General features: G+C 41.9%; 1 long non-coding RNA gene across 12 annotated transcripts in view; it reads left to right on the forward strand.

Annotated features, from left to right (window-relative positions):
* The window catches only part of LOC129475683 (uncharacterized), a 57,447-nt gene that overhangs the window by 12,846 nt on the left and 27,801 nt on the right, over nt 1-16,800 (forward strand). For 5 of the 12 annotated variants that reach the window (XR_010119808.1, XR_010119806.1, XR_010119803.1 and 2 more), the window contains 2 exons: nt 1,150-1,194; nt 1,836-3,214. This is a non-coding gene — a long non-coding RNA (uncharacterized lncRNA). Of the gene's footprint in view, nt 1-1,114; nt 1,195-1,835; nt 3,215-5,258; nt 5,305-16,800 lie in introns of those variants that run through there. The other 7 variants (XR_010119807.1, XR_010119813.1, XR_010119812.1 and 4 more) reach the window with 4 other exon arrangements.

Consider the following 16,800-nt stretch of genomic DNA (forward strand, 5'->3'; position numbering starts at 1 on the left):
TAAACCCAGGACAGCTTTTCATATGTAGAATTGTAAATACAGTAAACAGCTTTTATTTCAGACTTTAGGGCAAAAACCCAAAGAGATTCACCTTTAAATAAAATAAATCACTTCAAAAAGCCTCTTTCTACTCCAGTATACTTTTTTTTCCTAAACATATAATAGTATAGTTTCTCATACCATGAAATTTCTTATTTATATACAATATGTTTGACTAATTATTTGATTTTTATTGATTGCTCATGTACTCTTACATGGTTTTATAAAAATGTTGGATTTGATGTAGCCCTTCATGTTTCTGTTATTTAAGTCTCCTTGTTATCCCCTTTCAGTATAAAAATTTCCCCAACCTGGCCGGGCACAGTGGCTCACGCCTGTAATCCCAGCACTTTGGGAGGCTGAGGTGGGTGGATCACAAGGTCAGGAGTTTGAGATCAGCTTGGCCAATATGGTGAAACCCCGTTTCTACTAAAAATACAAAAATTAGCTGGGTGTGGTGGCGGACACCTGTAGTCCCAGCTACTCGGGAGGCTGAGGCAGGAGAATTGCTTGAACCTGGGAGGAGGAGGTTGTTGTAGTGAGCCGAGATTGCGCCACTGCCCTCCAGCCTGGGGAATAGAGCAAGACTCCATCTCAAAAAAAAAAAAATTTCCCCAACTTTAGTTGGGATTTGAAAAGCTTAAAACTAGAAGGCAAACTCTCAAACCATGGTGAGTTTTCACGTCAGTTTATCCAGCACAAATGGGTTGGTAGAGTCACTTTTTAGACACCCTCTAGCTCCTCTTAGGGCCTCCCTGGTGGAAGGTGTTGGTTACCTGGGAGGAGTTGATATTTGGACAGGAAATCAACAGGAGAGAACCATGTGCAGGTTAGAGTTGGAATTCCATCTCTGTCCAGGCAGCACAATTGATTTATAAATTATTTTATTTCTCTCTCTCTGGCTCTCATCTTTTGTTCTTTTCATCAGAAGGGAGAGTGATGTGAAAATGATCAGGAATTCACTTTTTCTATTGAGATTCTGGTTAGAGGGATATCCAGAAAAGTATTTAGGAACGTGGGGTTATGGTGTTTTCTGCATCTGTTTACGAGATCATTCCTTCCTCATTTCTCTCAGAACTTTGGTGTTAACAGCCCGTTTCTGTCCTCTAGGGGATGACTTTGACTTAGCAGATGCCTTACATGACAGAGGAAACTGTGAGTAACTCCTTAAAGTCTCCTCTGTGGCTGACTTATTATCACCAAATTATTATCGTTTCCAAAAAACGTATCTCTTGTGAATGATCAATGAAACCTGTTTGCACAGTGGAAAGTTAGGGAGTAGGTGTGTGGTTGTTTGTTTTGGATGTTGTTGGACTTTGTTTTTGTATTTACCAGTATGCATAGTTTTATTTTAAAACTCTTATGGTCTTTGGAATGATGTAAGGCAAATGTGACTCCCCTGGCCAAGTTAGGCTTCATGAATGTGTGACTTGTTCGATCACCCAGGGACCCATGCTTACAAGGGTGCCATATTGGTTTATGAGTCTGTAGTTGTCATCTTGAAATTCTTAATACAGTTGAGCAACGGTTTCTGCATTTTCATTTTACACAGTACCTTGCCAATTCTGTAGCTGATCTGAAAAGCTGCCGGATAGGTTTTATTGAAAATGCTTTATAAGTACTGTAGCTGGAAGATGTTGGAAGGATATTGGCAGGAGGCTGTGTGTATGGGTATCCCCACCATGACAAAGAGCAGGGTCCAATTTTTATCTGTTTAGTGAACGTCTGTATGCAAATTGTTTCATTTTCTTCACTGCAAGGCACTCACAATCGCAACTCTCATCTTTTACAAACAGATGAACCAGCACCACCGAACCCACCCGAACCAAAGCCAAATCCAAACCCCACGCAGCCTGATTCCACTAACCCTATGGGTCATCTGTATGTTGTTTACAGGACAGTGATGTCCATGTCAGCTGGGAGGAGATTTCACATGAAACCTGTGCTCACTCTTCACTCCTTGTACAAGGAAATTACAAAACCTAGTTTTCAACTATATAATTTTGATTTGGATTATATTTTTAGTGTCCTGATTTTACTTCTGAGATTTTAAGATTGAAGTCATAAATCTTAAATAGAATCTTAAATTCTGAGATTTTTTGGATTCCACCTCTAAAAAGTTGAATATGAGGTTTTAAATACAGACATGATATGAAGGAAGGGATATTTGCATTCCCAGTGGAGAAGTGAGTGCTTTTCAAATAGTTAGATCGTTAGTGAATTTTTTGTTTACATGCTTGTTTAACTTGTAACACAGAAAAATATAAATAGTGTCCAAATCCTGTTGACATTTTGATAGTTCTGTGCTAGTAACATTATTTTTGGCATATTCATATTTCTTGATGATTTTCTCATGTCATTTAAGTCTAACATGACTTTTACTGTCAATTTTATATTCTTATTTATTTCACACATAATTATATACTTCAATATTTAATTTTGAAAATGTTCTGTTTCTTCTAACATTTTAGAATTATGGACTTCAAAGCCAATTTGAATCAACTTTATGCACTTGTTTTTATTCCTTCGAATCAATTTCTAGAATGCAAATTGTTTAGATCAATGTGTATGAGTACTTCTATAGCTTTTGACCTGGTTCTGAAATTGGCCCAGAATTATATGAATTTATTTTGATGCCAGGGATATGTGCAAATGTCCCTTTCTTCCCACCATCGTTACTGCTGATGATCACCTAGAAAACCTTTGTCATGTACTATCACATGTAACATTAATCTTTGCCTAGTTTCAGTTCTTTAGTTCTGCAATTTAAGAAAAATAGTAAATAGTACATCAATTTGCCACGTATACTTTTTTTTTTTCTTTGAGATAGAGTCTCGCTGTGTCGCCAGGCTGGAGTGCAGGAGCACCATCTCAGCTCACTGCAACCTCCGCCTCCCGGGTTCAAGCAATTCTGCTGCCTCAGCTCCCAAGTAGCTGGGACTACAGGTGCCCACCACCACGCCCGGCTAATTTTGTTTTTTTGTATTTTAGTAGAGTGGGGTTTCACCATGTTGCCCAGGCTGGTCTCCAACTCCTGAGCTGTGCCCAGCCTACTTCTTCTATATGTATTGATTACTTTGCCTTTATTCTTATCTTCCGATATGTCTGTATTGTTTTATAAGCGTTCCTCATTTTTTTATAGACATTAAATATTGCCAACCATTTACTATGAAAATGCTTTTTCATCTTATTTTTGCCATTGGATAGTTTAACAGTATTTTTTGACAGGCAAGTCTTCAAATTTTTATTCGTGGTGTCTTATATTTGTCTGAGCTTTCTGATTTTGGTGACTTTTTTTTTGTCTGAGACGGAGTATTGCTTTGTCGCCCAGGCTGCACTGCAGTGGCACGATCTCGACTCAGTGCAACCTCTCCCTCCTGGGTTCAAGAGATTCTCCTGCCTCAGCCTCCCCAGCAGCTGGGACTACAGGCACCCACCACCATGCCCAGCTAATTTTTGTATTTTTAGTAGACACAGGATTTCACCATATCGGCCAGGCTGGTCTCGAACTCCCGACCTCATGATCTACCTGCCTCAGCCTCCCAAAGTGCTGGGATTACAGGCGTGAGCCACCATGCCCAGCTGACATTTTTTCCTTTGAACTTCAGAACCAACATGCCTGCAAAATTGAGATTTTTCTTGATATTCGATATACCTCTTTCCCTGATGATTTCTTTTAATGCATTTCTAATTTTTTCTTGTTTTTCATTTTTCTGGATATATTTTTATGCCCACTATCTTTCTGTTTATTTTTGTTACATAGAAAGAATTTAATATATTTTTCCTTACTATATCCCAAACTATGATCCCTTATGAAATTTCTATTTTTTCTCATTTCTTACCTTTCTAAGAAGACAATCATTATTTGCACATGATTTTTAAATATTTTTCAATTTTCTATCTTTATATGTTCTCTTTACATTTTATTTGTATTTTTGTTGTATTACCTTTGATAGTAAACCCAGGACAGGTTTAAATATGAGTGAAGAGAGCAGATACTTTAAATTCCTGACTTTAAAGCAAAAACGCAAAGATATTCACTTTTAAATAAAATAAATTGCCTTTAAAAAATGTAGTCATTTCAGGAAGGGTCATTCTATTCTGGTATACTTTTCTCCCCAAATATATAATATTATTGGTTTTCATACCATGAGGTTTCTTAATTCTTTATATATATATATTTGGATAATCATCTGGTTTTTATTGATTACTCATTAAAACCATGTAAGTTATTGATCACTCATTGAAACCATGTTCTTACATGGTTTTGGAAAAATACTGGATTTGCTGTAGCCCCTCATGTTTCTTTTATTTTATTTATTTATTTATTTATTTTATTTATTTATTTTTTTGAGATGGAGTCTTGCTCTGTCGCCCAGGCTGGAGTGCAGTGGCGCAATCTCGGCTCACTGCAAGCTCCGCCTCCCGGGTTCACGCCATTCTCCTGCCTCAGCCTCTCCGAGTAGCTGGGACTACAGGCGCCCGCCACCATGCCCGGCTAATTTTTTGTATTTTTAGTAGAGACGGGGTTTCACCGTGGTCTCGATCTCCTGACCTCGTGATCCGCCCGCCTCGGCCTCCCAAAGTGCTGGGATTACAAGCGTGAGCCACCGCGCCCGGCCATGTTTCTTTTATTTAAGCCTCCTTATTATCGCCTTTCAGTATAAAAATTTCTCCAGCCTTAGTCGGGATTTGAAAAGCTTAAAACTAGAAGGCAACCTCTGAAACCATGGTGAATTTTCATGTCAGTTTGTCCAGTACGTCTCGGTTGATAGAGCCACTTTTTAGACACCCTCTAGCCCAAATCTGATCATAATCATGTGTCCCCACCTCTTAGGGCCTCTGTGGCGGAAGGTGTTGGTTACCTGAAGGGAGGTGGTGATGGGATGGGAAATCAACAGGAGGGAATCGTGTCAGAGTTAGAGTTCCAACTTCGTCCAGCCAGCACAGTTCATTTATAAATTACTTTGTTTCTCTCTGTCTCTCTCCCTCTCTTTCCACCCCTGACTCTTGCTGTCATCTTTTGTTCTTTACATCTGAGAGAAGAGTGATGTGAAAATGATCAGGAATTCACTTTTTCTTATGAGGTCCTGGTCACAGTGATACTTAGAAAACACTTAGAAACTTAGGCCTGTGACGTTTTCTCCATCTGCTTCCAGGTCATTTGTTCCTCATTTCTCTCAGAACTTTGGTGTTAACAGCCTGTTTCCCTTCTTTAGGGGATGACTTTGATTTCACAGATGTTTCTTCATGGTGAATGAAACAGTGAGTAACTCTTTAAAGTCTCCTCTGTTGCCGAATTGCATATAGTTTGTTTGTGTTTTTGGAGTGCTGTAGGAAGAGCAGTGATGAAGGTTTGAGGCTTCTAGATGCTTCCATATTAGTTGCCCGGGGCTCAGGCAGGGGCACACATGTGGACCCCTGGAGGGACATGACAGTTGAGATGACAGCTGAGGAGTGAGGATGACTTATATCCCAAGGAGTGGGTCAAAGGGAGTTTTGTGTAGCAAATGTGGCATGTGCAAAGGGCCTGTGGGGCTCAGTGAGGGGGAAAAGAGGAAGTCAGGCATGGCATGGGATGGAGGGGAACAGAGTGAGGCTACAGTCAGTGCCCAGTCTTGAAAATGTCCCTTTGAGTGTCCCTAGGGGCCATCCTTGTTTTCAGTGCTTATTACCCTTGCTCCCCTCTGCTTGCTCCCAGAGAGCTCTCTCCTGCCTCCCAGCTCTGCGTCTCTCAGATCCTGGCTCTGATCCCACGCTGCTGTTGCTTACACTCATGTATCCATTGCTAATGTCATCATTCCCTTCAGCAGCTAAGTGCAAAGTTAATTTCCCATTAGAAAAGCAGTCTGTACTAATAACAATCAACTGGGAGACCCAAAAGAGTGCAGTTAAAGAAAAAAAAATTCAAACTTTCCCTCGAAAAGAAACCAGTGATACCATTTGGGTCCACCTCCCTGAGGTTTGAAAGCCTCTTCGTTAGTGTCAGTTGCTTTTAGGCCTGTTCTTGCTGCATTAGCCAGGTGTATCTTTCTCTTTATATGCAGACAGTGCCCTCTTCTGGTGGGAGGCTCTCAGTGTCTGTCTACAAATCCATGACCCAAGAGGTAGAGGGGTCCCCGACAGTCCCACTTAGTTCTGCCAAAGTGGTGCCCTTGGGAATCACCAACTTCCTGTGCCCACCTGTTCTAGCTACTTGGTTCACTTTGAGCCAGCTCTTCAGGGGTGACCCCCTCCCTCATCAGGCTCCCAGCTCCCATCAGGTGTTGAAACCCCATGTGATAGGTGAAATACTGGTCCCCAGGGATTCTCACATCCTAACCCCTTGATCATGTAAGTGTGTGACCTTATGCAACACATGGGACTTTGCAAATGGGATTACATTAAAGATCTTGACATGGGAAGATTATTTAGGATGAGCTGTGTAATTACGATGGAATCATAGGTTCGTTAGAGAGGCGTGCGTCAGAGGATGAAGGAGGTTTCACATGTGGAAAGAGACAGAAATAAAAGTGGAGAGGACCATTGAAAAAAAAGTCATTGAAAGACTTTGGCACCCAGGTTGCCATGGCTGCCCCCAGCCCTTCAAATTCTCCTAAAGCCCCTAATGATCTTTCCCTGGAAGATGCACCAGCCCATTGGATAGCTTAGATGCAGCTGTTGGAGGGTGGGTCTAACCTGTGAGGACCCAGTAACCTGGATCCAATACATGACAACAAGGATTGAATGAGTGGTCGTTTACTGCTGAGTAATTGCTGGTTTTCCTGGCTACCTGGGCCCTGGGTCACAGGGATGAGAGGGCTGGAAAAAATGATTATCAGCACAGAGTCCCAGAATCTCTGTGACTTCTGGTCACAGAGATTTTGAGTGTATGTATAGAAAAAAGCAGTTGTTCCTACACATTCAGTGTCAGAAGTGAAGGATGAGAGGGGTGTGCGTGTCAAAGGAAAAAACAGCTTTCCCCCCCTGTACATAAGGTCACAGCAAATTTGCAAGATAAAGTGCATGGTGAGAGAAGCAGGCAGCCGCTGACATCCAGAGGCTGGCCTGGCTCTCACTACCTGGCTTGGGGTTTCCTGTTGGACCTAAGAAATGTCAGAGACAGGACATTTTTAAAGCCAATAAGAAACGTCAGACAAGAGCACTGTGACGAAGTCAAGAGACCATGGGTTGTGCTTTGGCTGGTTCTTGATTTATTTCTGCTCGAGGCAATCAGTATGCCAAGGTGTCATATTTCAGGGTGTCACATAATGATCTACATTCCTATTCAGGGTGGGGTGTCCTGTACCCCATCAACTGGAAGGTTGTAGTGCTTCCTGCTTTCTAGACATGGTAAATGAACTCCCTGTGTCACTGGGAAATTTGTAGCACTTCCTGCTTCCTGGAGATGGTAAATAAACTTCCTGTGTCACACGGGAGGTTGTAGCACTTCCTGCTGCCCAGAGATGGTGAATGAACTTCCTGAGTCACTGGGAAGGTTGTAGTACTTCCTGCTTCCTGGAGATGGTAAATAAATGTCCTGGGTCACTGAGGAGGTTGTAGCACTTCCTGCTTCCTAGAGATGGTCAATGAACTTCCTGGGTCACTAGGAAAATTGTAGCACTTCCTGCTTTCTGGAGATGTTAAATCAACTTCCTGGGTCACTAGGGAAGTTTGTAGCACTTCCTGTTACCTGGGGATCGTAAGAGAACTTCCTGGGTCACTGGGGAGGTTGTAGCACTTCCTGCTTCCTAGACATGGTAAATGAACTTCCTGGGTCATTGGAAGATTGCAGCACTTTCTAGTTTATAGGGACATTGTAACACTTCCTGGTTTATCTGGAGATTGTAATGCTTTCTGATTCATAGGGACATTGTAAAACTTTCTGGCTCACATTGTTACATTTCCTGGTTCAAATGGATAATAGTAGCACTTCCTGGTTCACAGGGACATTGTGACACTTCCTGGTTCTTATGGGTAATTGTAGCACTTCCTGGTTCACAGGGACATTGCAACACTTCCTGGTTCGTAGGGATAATTGTAGCACTTCCTGTTTCATAGGGACATTGTAATACTTTCTGGTTCATACGGATAACTGTAGTCCTGGTTCATATAGATAATAGCAATTCCTGGTTCACACGGACATTGCAACACTTCCTGTTTCACAGGGACATTGCAACACTTCCTGGTTCATTCCAATAATTGTATAACTTCTTGGTTTGCAGGGACATTGTAACACTTTCTGGTTCATATGGATAATTGTAGCACTTCCTGGTTCATAGGGACATAGTAACATTTCCAGGTTCATACATACGGATAATTGTAGCACTTCCTGGTTCATATGGATAATTGTAGCACTTCCTGGTTTGCAGGGACATTGCAATACTTCCTGGTTCATATGGATAATTGTAGCACTTCTTAGTTTTTAGGGTCATTGTGACACTTCCTGGTTCATAGTGACACTGCAACACTTTCTGGTTCATATGGATAATTGTAGAACTTCCTGGTTCATAAAGACATTTGGAACCGTCTGGTTCATAGGGATAATTGTAGCACTTCCTGGTTCGTAGGGACATTGCCACACTTCCTGGTTCATCCAGATAACTGTAGCACTTCTTGGTTCATAGGGATATTGCAATACTTTCTGGTTCATATGGATAATTGTAGCACTTCCTGGTTCATATGGATAATAGCACTTCCTGGTTCACAGGTACATTACAACACTTCCTGGTTCATTCGGATAATTGTAGAACTTCCTAGCTTGCAGGGACATTATAACACTTTCTGGTTCATATGGATAATTGTAGCACTTCCTGGTTCATAGGGAAATCGTGACACTTTCTGGTTCATAGTGACATTGCCACACTTCCTGGTCCGTGTGGATAATAGTAGCACTTCCTGGTTCATAGGGACATTGCCACACTTCCTGGTTCATCCAGATAATTGTAGCACTTCCTGGTTCATAGGGATATTGTAACACTTTCTGGTTCATATGGATAATTGTAGCACTTCCTGGTTTGTAGGGACATTGCCACACTTCCTGGTTCATCTGGATAATTGTAGCACTTCTGGTTCATAGGGAAATTGGGACAATTTCTGGTTCATAGTGACATTGCCACACTTCCTGGTCCGTGTGGATAATAGTAGCACTTCCTGGTTCATAGGGACATTGCCACACTTCCTGGTTCATCCAGATAATTGTAGCACTTCCTGGTTCATAGGGATATTGCAACACTTTCTGGTTCATATGGATAATTGTAGCACTTCCTGGTTCATATGGATAATAGCACTTCCTGGTTCACAGGGACATTACAACACTTCCTGGTTCATTCAGATAATTGTAGAACTTCCTAGTTTGCAGGGACATTGTAACACTTTCTGGTTCATATGGATAATTGTAGCACTTCCTGGTTCATAGGGAAATCGTGACACTTTCTGGTTCATAGTGACATTGCCACACTTCCTGGTCCGTGTGGATAATAGTAGCACTTCCTGGTTCATAGGGACATTGCCATACTTCCTGGTTCATCCAGATAATTGTAGCACTTCCTAGGTCATAGGGATATTGCAACACTTTCTGGTTCATATAGATAATTGTAGCACTTCCTGGTTCATATGGATAATAGTAGCACTTCCTGGTTCATATGGATAATAGTAGCACTTCCTGGTTCACAGGGACATTACAACACTTCCTGGTTCATTCGTATAATTGTAGAACTTCCTAGTTTGCAGGGATATTGTAACACTTTCTGGTTCATATGGATAATTGTAGCACTTGCTGGTTCATAGGGAAATTGTAACATTTCCAGGTTCATATGGATAATTGTAGCACTTCCTGGTTCATAGGGGCATTGCCACACTTCCTGGTTCATATGGATAATTGTAGCACTTCTGGTTTATAGGGCCATTGCAATACTTCCTGGTTCATACGGAAAATTGTAGCACTTCTTAGTTTTTAGGGATATTGTGGAAGTGCTACTATTATCCATATGAACCAGGAAGTGCTACAATTATCCATACGAACCAGAAAGTGTTGCAATATCCTTATGAACCAGGAAGTGCTACAGTTATCCGGATGAACCAAGAAGTGTGGCAATGTCCCTGTGAACCAGGAAGTGATACAATTATCCATATGAACCAGGAAGTGTGGCAATGTCACTATGAACCACAAAGTGTCACAATTTTCCTATGAACCAGGAAGTGCTGGTTCATAGGGACATCGCCACACTTCCTGGTTCATCTGGATAATTGTAGCACTTCCCAGTTTATAGGGAAATTGTGACACTTTCTGGTTAATAGTGACATTGCCACACTTCCTGATTCATATGGATAATAGTAGCACTTCCTGGTTCATAGGGACATTGCCACATTTGCTGGTTCATCCAGATAATTGTAGCACTTCCTGGTTCATATGGATAATAGTAGCACTTCCTGGTTCACAGGGACATTGCAACACTTCTGGTTCATTCGGATAATTGTAGAACTTTCTAGTTTGCAGGGACATTGTAATACTTTCTGGTTCATATGGATAATTGTAGCACTTCCTGGTTCATAAAGACATTTGGAACCGTCTGGTTCATAGGGATAATTGTAGCACTTCCTGGTTCGTAGGGACATTGCCATACTTCCTGGTTCATCTGGATAATTGTAGCACTTCCTGGTTCATAAGGATAGTTGCAACAGTCCCTGGGTCATCACCCCCATCCTGCCATCTGCTCCAGTCCTATGCAGCCACTCACAAGTCTACTTCCTATCCCATGGATTTGCCTATCAGGGGCATTTGAAGCAAATGGCCTCCCACGTGGTTTTGTGCCTGGCTTCTTTCACTCAGCATAATATTTTTGAGGTCCATCGATTTTGTACCATGCATCAGAATTTCATTCCTTTTGATGGCCGAATGACATTCCATTGTATGGGTAGACCACATTTTGTTTATCCACACACTTGTTGATGGACATTGGGTTCTTTCCACCGTGTGACTACCATGAATAATGCTTAGCACTTAGCATACAGTTAGGACTTCTATGTACATACTTGTCTGAGTAACTGTTTTCAATTTTTTGGGTAAATACCCAGGAGGGGAATGGCTGGGTCATATGATAACTCTATGTTTAACCATTGAAGGATCCGCCAGGCTGCTTTTCAAAGCAACCGCACCATTGCACCATCCCACAAACAATAAGAGTGCGGCCAGGCATGGTGGCTCAAGCCTGTAATCCCAGCACTTTGGGAGGCTGAGGCGGGCAGATCACGAGGTCAGGAGATCGAGACCATCCTGGCTAACACGGTGAAACCCCGTCTCTACTAAAAATGCAAAAAAATTAGCCGGGCGTGTTGGCGGGCGCCTGTAGTCCCAGCTACTCGGGAGGCTGAGGCAGGAGAATGGCGTGAACCCGGGAGGTGGAGCTTGCAGTGAGCCGAGATCGCACCACTGCACTCCAGCCTGGGGCACAGAGCAAGACTCCGTCTCGAAAAAAAAAAAAAAAAAAAAAAGAGTGCTCCAGTTTCTGCACATCTGAGCCAACACTTGTCACTGTCCATATTTGTCATAAGAGCCATCCTAGTGTGTATGATGGGCTATCTCATTGTGGTTTTGATTTGCATTTCCCTGATGACCAGATAGGTTGGCTTTCAAGTTTTCATGTGCTTTCTTCTTCTCTGTCAAGTAGATGAGTAATACTTAAATAAATATTTCTTATTCAGTGTTTTGATGTATTTATTCATAGCCTTATTAATGCTTGACCTTATTTGCTTATCTCTCAGATATGGGTCTCTAAATGTCAGTTTCAAGAAGGAACTGTGTTTTATTCAACTCCAAAATCCCCAGCTCTATCTAGGACACTGCCTGAAACACAGAAGGGGTTAAAAAAATATGGATGAAATAGAATAGCAAATGCATGTTCTATTTTAAAATATCAACAGTTATTCCATTTGCAGAACAATAAATTCAATGTGAAGACTAAGACACTGTTGATTATTTATGTGTGTATGCTGGTTTGTGTATATATATATACATATATATGTGCGTATACCTCTACATGCATGTATAGGTATGTATAGGTATACACATATATATGTATATATACACACATATATGTATAGGTATATACACATATACAAGCATATATATATATATATACATATACAAGCATACCCACATTATGTACATATATGTAATATATATATATATATATACACACACACATATACACACATATATTTACACATATCTTTATAAAACACAGACCTAGGATATTTTCCCTAGAATCAGGTCCAAGGCAGATAGTTGAAAAATGTCTGATTTCTAATTTGTGGTTAAAATAAAACTAAGAACATTTGATTATTTTCATCATGATTTATTTTGCTGACTTGTTGTACATATGCAGGCTTGTTACCTGGGTGGACTGTGTGATGCTGAGGTTTGGGGTATGACCGATCCCATCACCCAGGTAGTGAGCATGGCACCCAATAGGTAGTTCTTCAGTTCTTACCCTATCCCTCCCTCCACCCTCTAGAAGCCCCCAGTGTCTGTTCCTATCTTTGTGTCCATGAGTACCCAGTATGTAGATCCACTTATACATGAGAATGTGCAATATTTGGTTTTCTGTTTCTGGATTAGTTTGATTACAATAAGAACCTCCAGCTCCATCCATGTTACTGCAAAGGACGTGGTTTTGTTCTTTTCTGTGGCTGTGTAGTATTCCACAGCGTCTATGGACCACATTTTCTTTATCCAATCCACCGTTGATGGGCATTTAGGTTGATTCCATGTCTTTGCTATGGGGAATAGTGCTGTGATCAACATGCTATGCAGGAGTCTTTTTGGTAGGATAACTTATTTTCCTTTATGTATGTATCCAGGAATGGGATTGCTGAACTAAATGATAGTTCTCTTTTTAGTTCTTTGAGAAATCTGGGAGATATGTTTTGGAATGAACTTCATATAGCTTTTTACTGCCTCCCTTTTAAAATGCTTCCAGAAGGCTGTCCCTTCTTTGGTGCACAGAAACTGGCTAAAAAATAAATGTGACCAGCTGGGAGTGGTGGCTCATTCCTGTAATCCCAGCACTTTGGGAGGCTGAGGCAGATGGATCACCTGAGGTCAGGAGATCAAGACCATCCTGGCCAACATGGTGAAACCCTGTCTCTAGTAAAAATACAAAATATTAACTGGGCATGGTGGCAGGCGGCTGTAATCCCAGCTACTCAGGAGGCCGAGGCAGGAGAATTGCTTGAACTTGGGAGCCAGAGGTTGCAGTGAACTGAGATGGCTCCACTGCACTCCAGCCTGGGCGACAGAACGAGACTCCATCTCAAAAACAAACAAAAATTAGCCAGGCATGGTGGCACACGCCTGTAGTCCCAGCTACTCAGGAGGCTGAGGCAGGGGAATCACTTGAACCTGGGAGGTGGAGGTTGCAGTGAGCTGAGATCGCACCATTGCACTCCAGCCTGGGCGACAGAGCAAGACTCTGTCTCAAAAAAATAAATAAATAAAAATAAATATAAATACAATTAAAATTAAATAAAAAAATAATAAAAAAGTGACCTGCAGCCACCTCTCTAAGGGGCCTGGATACCAATGGAAGGAAGTGAAAAGGAGGAGGTGAAAAATTTACACCTTGAAAGCTGGAAGTGTTGTAATATTACCAATGCTGTGTAGTCAGACACGTCGAAAGTGACTCTGATACCTCCTGAAATCCTTATGTTGTGAATATGTAGACAGTAGCAAATTATTCTCCGCTTTTTTCCAGCTCATTGAAACATTTTAGGGAGGAACGTTTCTGCATTGACAACAGCTTTAAATATTTAATTAGTGCTTTGAAGAAACACAAGAATCTGTGACGCAGAAGGGAAATGAAAAGGAAAGCTTAGTCTCCATTTAGTTATGTTCCTCAGAAATATTTCCCAGGGGCAAAGATGTTCTCTTTCATATTAAAAATACAAATAAACACTTGACTTCTCATTAGCCCAAGAAAATATTGTAGAGATTTTCGTTATCCAAAGAAGGCACACTTTCAAGACACACAGAACAGAGATGGTGCATTGCCTTAGCTTGTTTCTGGCTAGCATGTCTGGCTATTGACCGGATTTTATTTTTAAATGACTAAAATAATATATTAACTAAATGGTAAAATTCATATTCAGCATTGGCTTGAGGGCATCGGAGGGTTTTGGCTGGCCCAGTCATCTCTACCAGTGAAGAAAGCAAGGAAATAGATCATTTCACTCAGGGACAGCTTGAAAACAGAGATTTCATGGAGCTTCCTCATTCCGTCAGCCTAGAGTGGGATTTTGGCTGTCACCCTTCAAGGATGAAAAGGTGCAGAGGACATTGGGCTACAGACAGGGCGCTCGTTTAAATGATTTAAAAGTTTTGGTCAGGCATGATGGCTCATGCCTGTAATCCCAGCACTTTGGGGGGCCGAGGCGGGCGGATCACCTGAGGCCAGGAGTTCGAGACCAGCCTGACCAACATGGAGAAACCCATCTCTACTAAAAATACAAAATCAGTCGGGTGTGGTGGCACATGCCTGTAATCCCAACTACTCTGGAGGCTGAGGCAGGAGAATTGCTTGAGCCTGGGAGGTAGAGGTTGTGGTGAGCCGAGATCGTGCTATTGCACTCCAGCCTGGGCCACAAGAGCAAAACTCCATCTCAAAAAAAAAAAAAAAGTTTCCATCTGTTTCCATCTGGCTGGACACAGTGGCTCACGCCTGCAGTCCCAGCACTTTGGGAGGCTGAGGCAGGTCAATCACTTGAGGTCAGGAGTTCAAGACCAGCCTGGCCAACATGGAGAACCCCTCATCTCTACTAAAAATACAAAAATTAGCCAGGCGTGCTGGCAGGTACCTGTAATCCCAGCTACTGTGTAGGCTGAGGCAGGAAAATCACTTGCACCCTGGAGGCAGAGGTTGCAGTGAGCTGAGATTACACCACTGCACTCCAGCCTGGGCAACAGAGCAAGACTCCATCTCAAAAAAAAAAAAAGAAAAGAGTTTCCATCTAAGCGAGCTCTGTTGGTTCTCCCACCTCTGAGCTTACGAGCTTTCTTCTTTAACCTGCACCTTGTTCTCTGAGTCACTTTGCACTTTAAGGCACAGCTACAGCTTCCCCATCAGACTTGTTGGTCTTTTATCAAAGGATGAAAAAGTTCCTCCTCCTTTGGGTCTTTAACCCTGTTTCCTGGTGTAAGACAGCTTCTATGTTTGCTACCTGCTGGAATCAACTTGAAATTTTCTCCCAGGAAATTTGTGAATTTATCTTGTTCAAGTTACTTGTGGTCAATAAGTTAACAAAGACAGGCAGACAGACAGACAAATACATTGATACAGATAGATAGATTCATGATAGATGATTGATAGATAAATATTACATAGATACATGATAGATACATAGATTAGACCTGATATATACAGGGTGGGTGGATAGATAAATGAATAAATGTGCCGGGCGCGGTGGCTCACGCTTGTAATCCCAGCACTTTGGGAGGCCGAGGCCGGCGGATCATGAGGTCAGGAGATCGAGACCACGGTGAAACCCCGTCTCTACTAAAAATACAAAAAAATTAGCCGGGCGCGGTGGCGGGTGCCTGTAGTCCCAACTACTTGGAGAGGCTGAGGCAGCAGAATGGCGTGAACCCGGGAGGCGGAGCTTGCAGTGAGCCGAGATCGCGCCACCGCACTCCAGCCTGGGTGACAGAGCGAGACTCCGTCTCAAAAAAAATAAATAAAATAAAAATAAAAAATAAATGAATAAATGTATAGATACATGATTGATTGATAGATGATAGAGATTAGATACATAGATACGTAGATTAGACCTGATAGATATATAGCTATATATACAGAGTGGGTGGATAGATAAATCAATAAGTGGCTAGATACATGATATAGATAGAGCCAATACATACATAGATACGTAGACAGGGTAGGTGGATAGACAGATGAATACATGGATAGATAAATATACACAGAGATAGATAAATGATAGAAATGGATATATAGATATATGAATGATAGAAGATATTTTGAGAGAGAGATGATTAATAGGCAATTGATTGACATTAGATGATAGATAAAAAGTGGGTAAAATGCAAGTAAACTGGAAGCCAAAAGTCCATGTGGAATAGCGTGGGAAGCATTGAGAAGACACTTTTTGGCGGTACCTGTTTAAAAATTGAAAAACTGAGCTAATACCCTCCACAGTAAGATAGAGGGGAGGGCACTGGGAATTTATACCTCCCAAGAAAAATAAATCATGGTAGACAGGCAAAGATCTTTCCAGATTCCGGTTCTTGGGGGTAAAAGGTCCCCGAGATGCCCGGTTTGTCACAACCTGTTCTGAACTATTCAGCTCAAGCTTTCCGTTTTTTCTCCCGGGGGAGTTGCCTCGACTCTGATGTGTTTGCTTCGGTGCTCTGTGTATTGTGTTCATCCCACTCTTCAATTCATAAACTCTGGAGATCGTTCAATTCGCTGGGCAAACCATATGCCTAAGTCTGTCCTCTGATGGAGGTTCGTACGTGCCAAATCCAGTAGCAACCTGGGAAGATTTCAGTCAGGACCCAAGAGGAGGCTGGCGTCAGGCTCTCGATCACCCATCTTCACGTTCAGGTTTCCTGATGCACTTTGCAAGTCTTTGGGCAACCTCCGGACTCCTTGTTCCCAGGGTCCACATTTAGTTGTATCTTTACTGCATTGCTTTTATGAAAAACAGTAAAATTGGATGAAACAGATACAGCTACAGAGTATTGGTGTCAACCTAAGTATTGGTGTCAAC

Source organism: Symphalangus syndactylus, chromosome Y (genome assembly GCF_028878055.3).
Source record: "Symphalangus syndactylus isolate Jambi chromosome Y, NHGRI_mSymSyn1-v2.1_pri, whole genome shotgun sequence".
NCBI lineage: Eukaryota > Metazoa > Chordata > Mammalia > Primates > Hylobatidae > Symphalangus > Symphalangus syndactylus.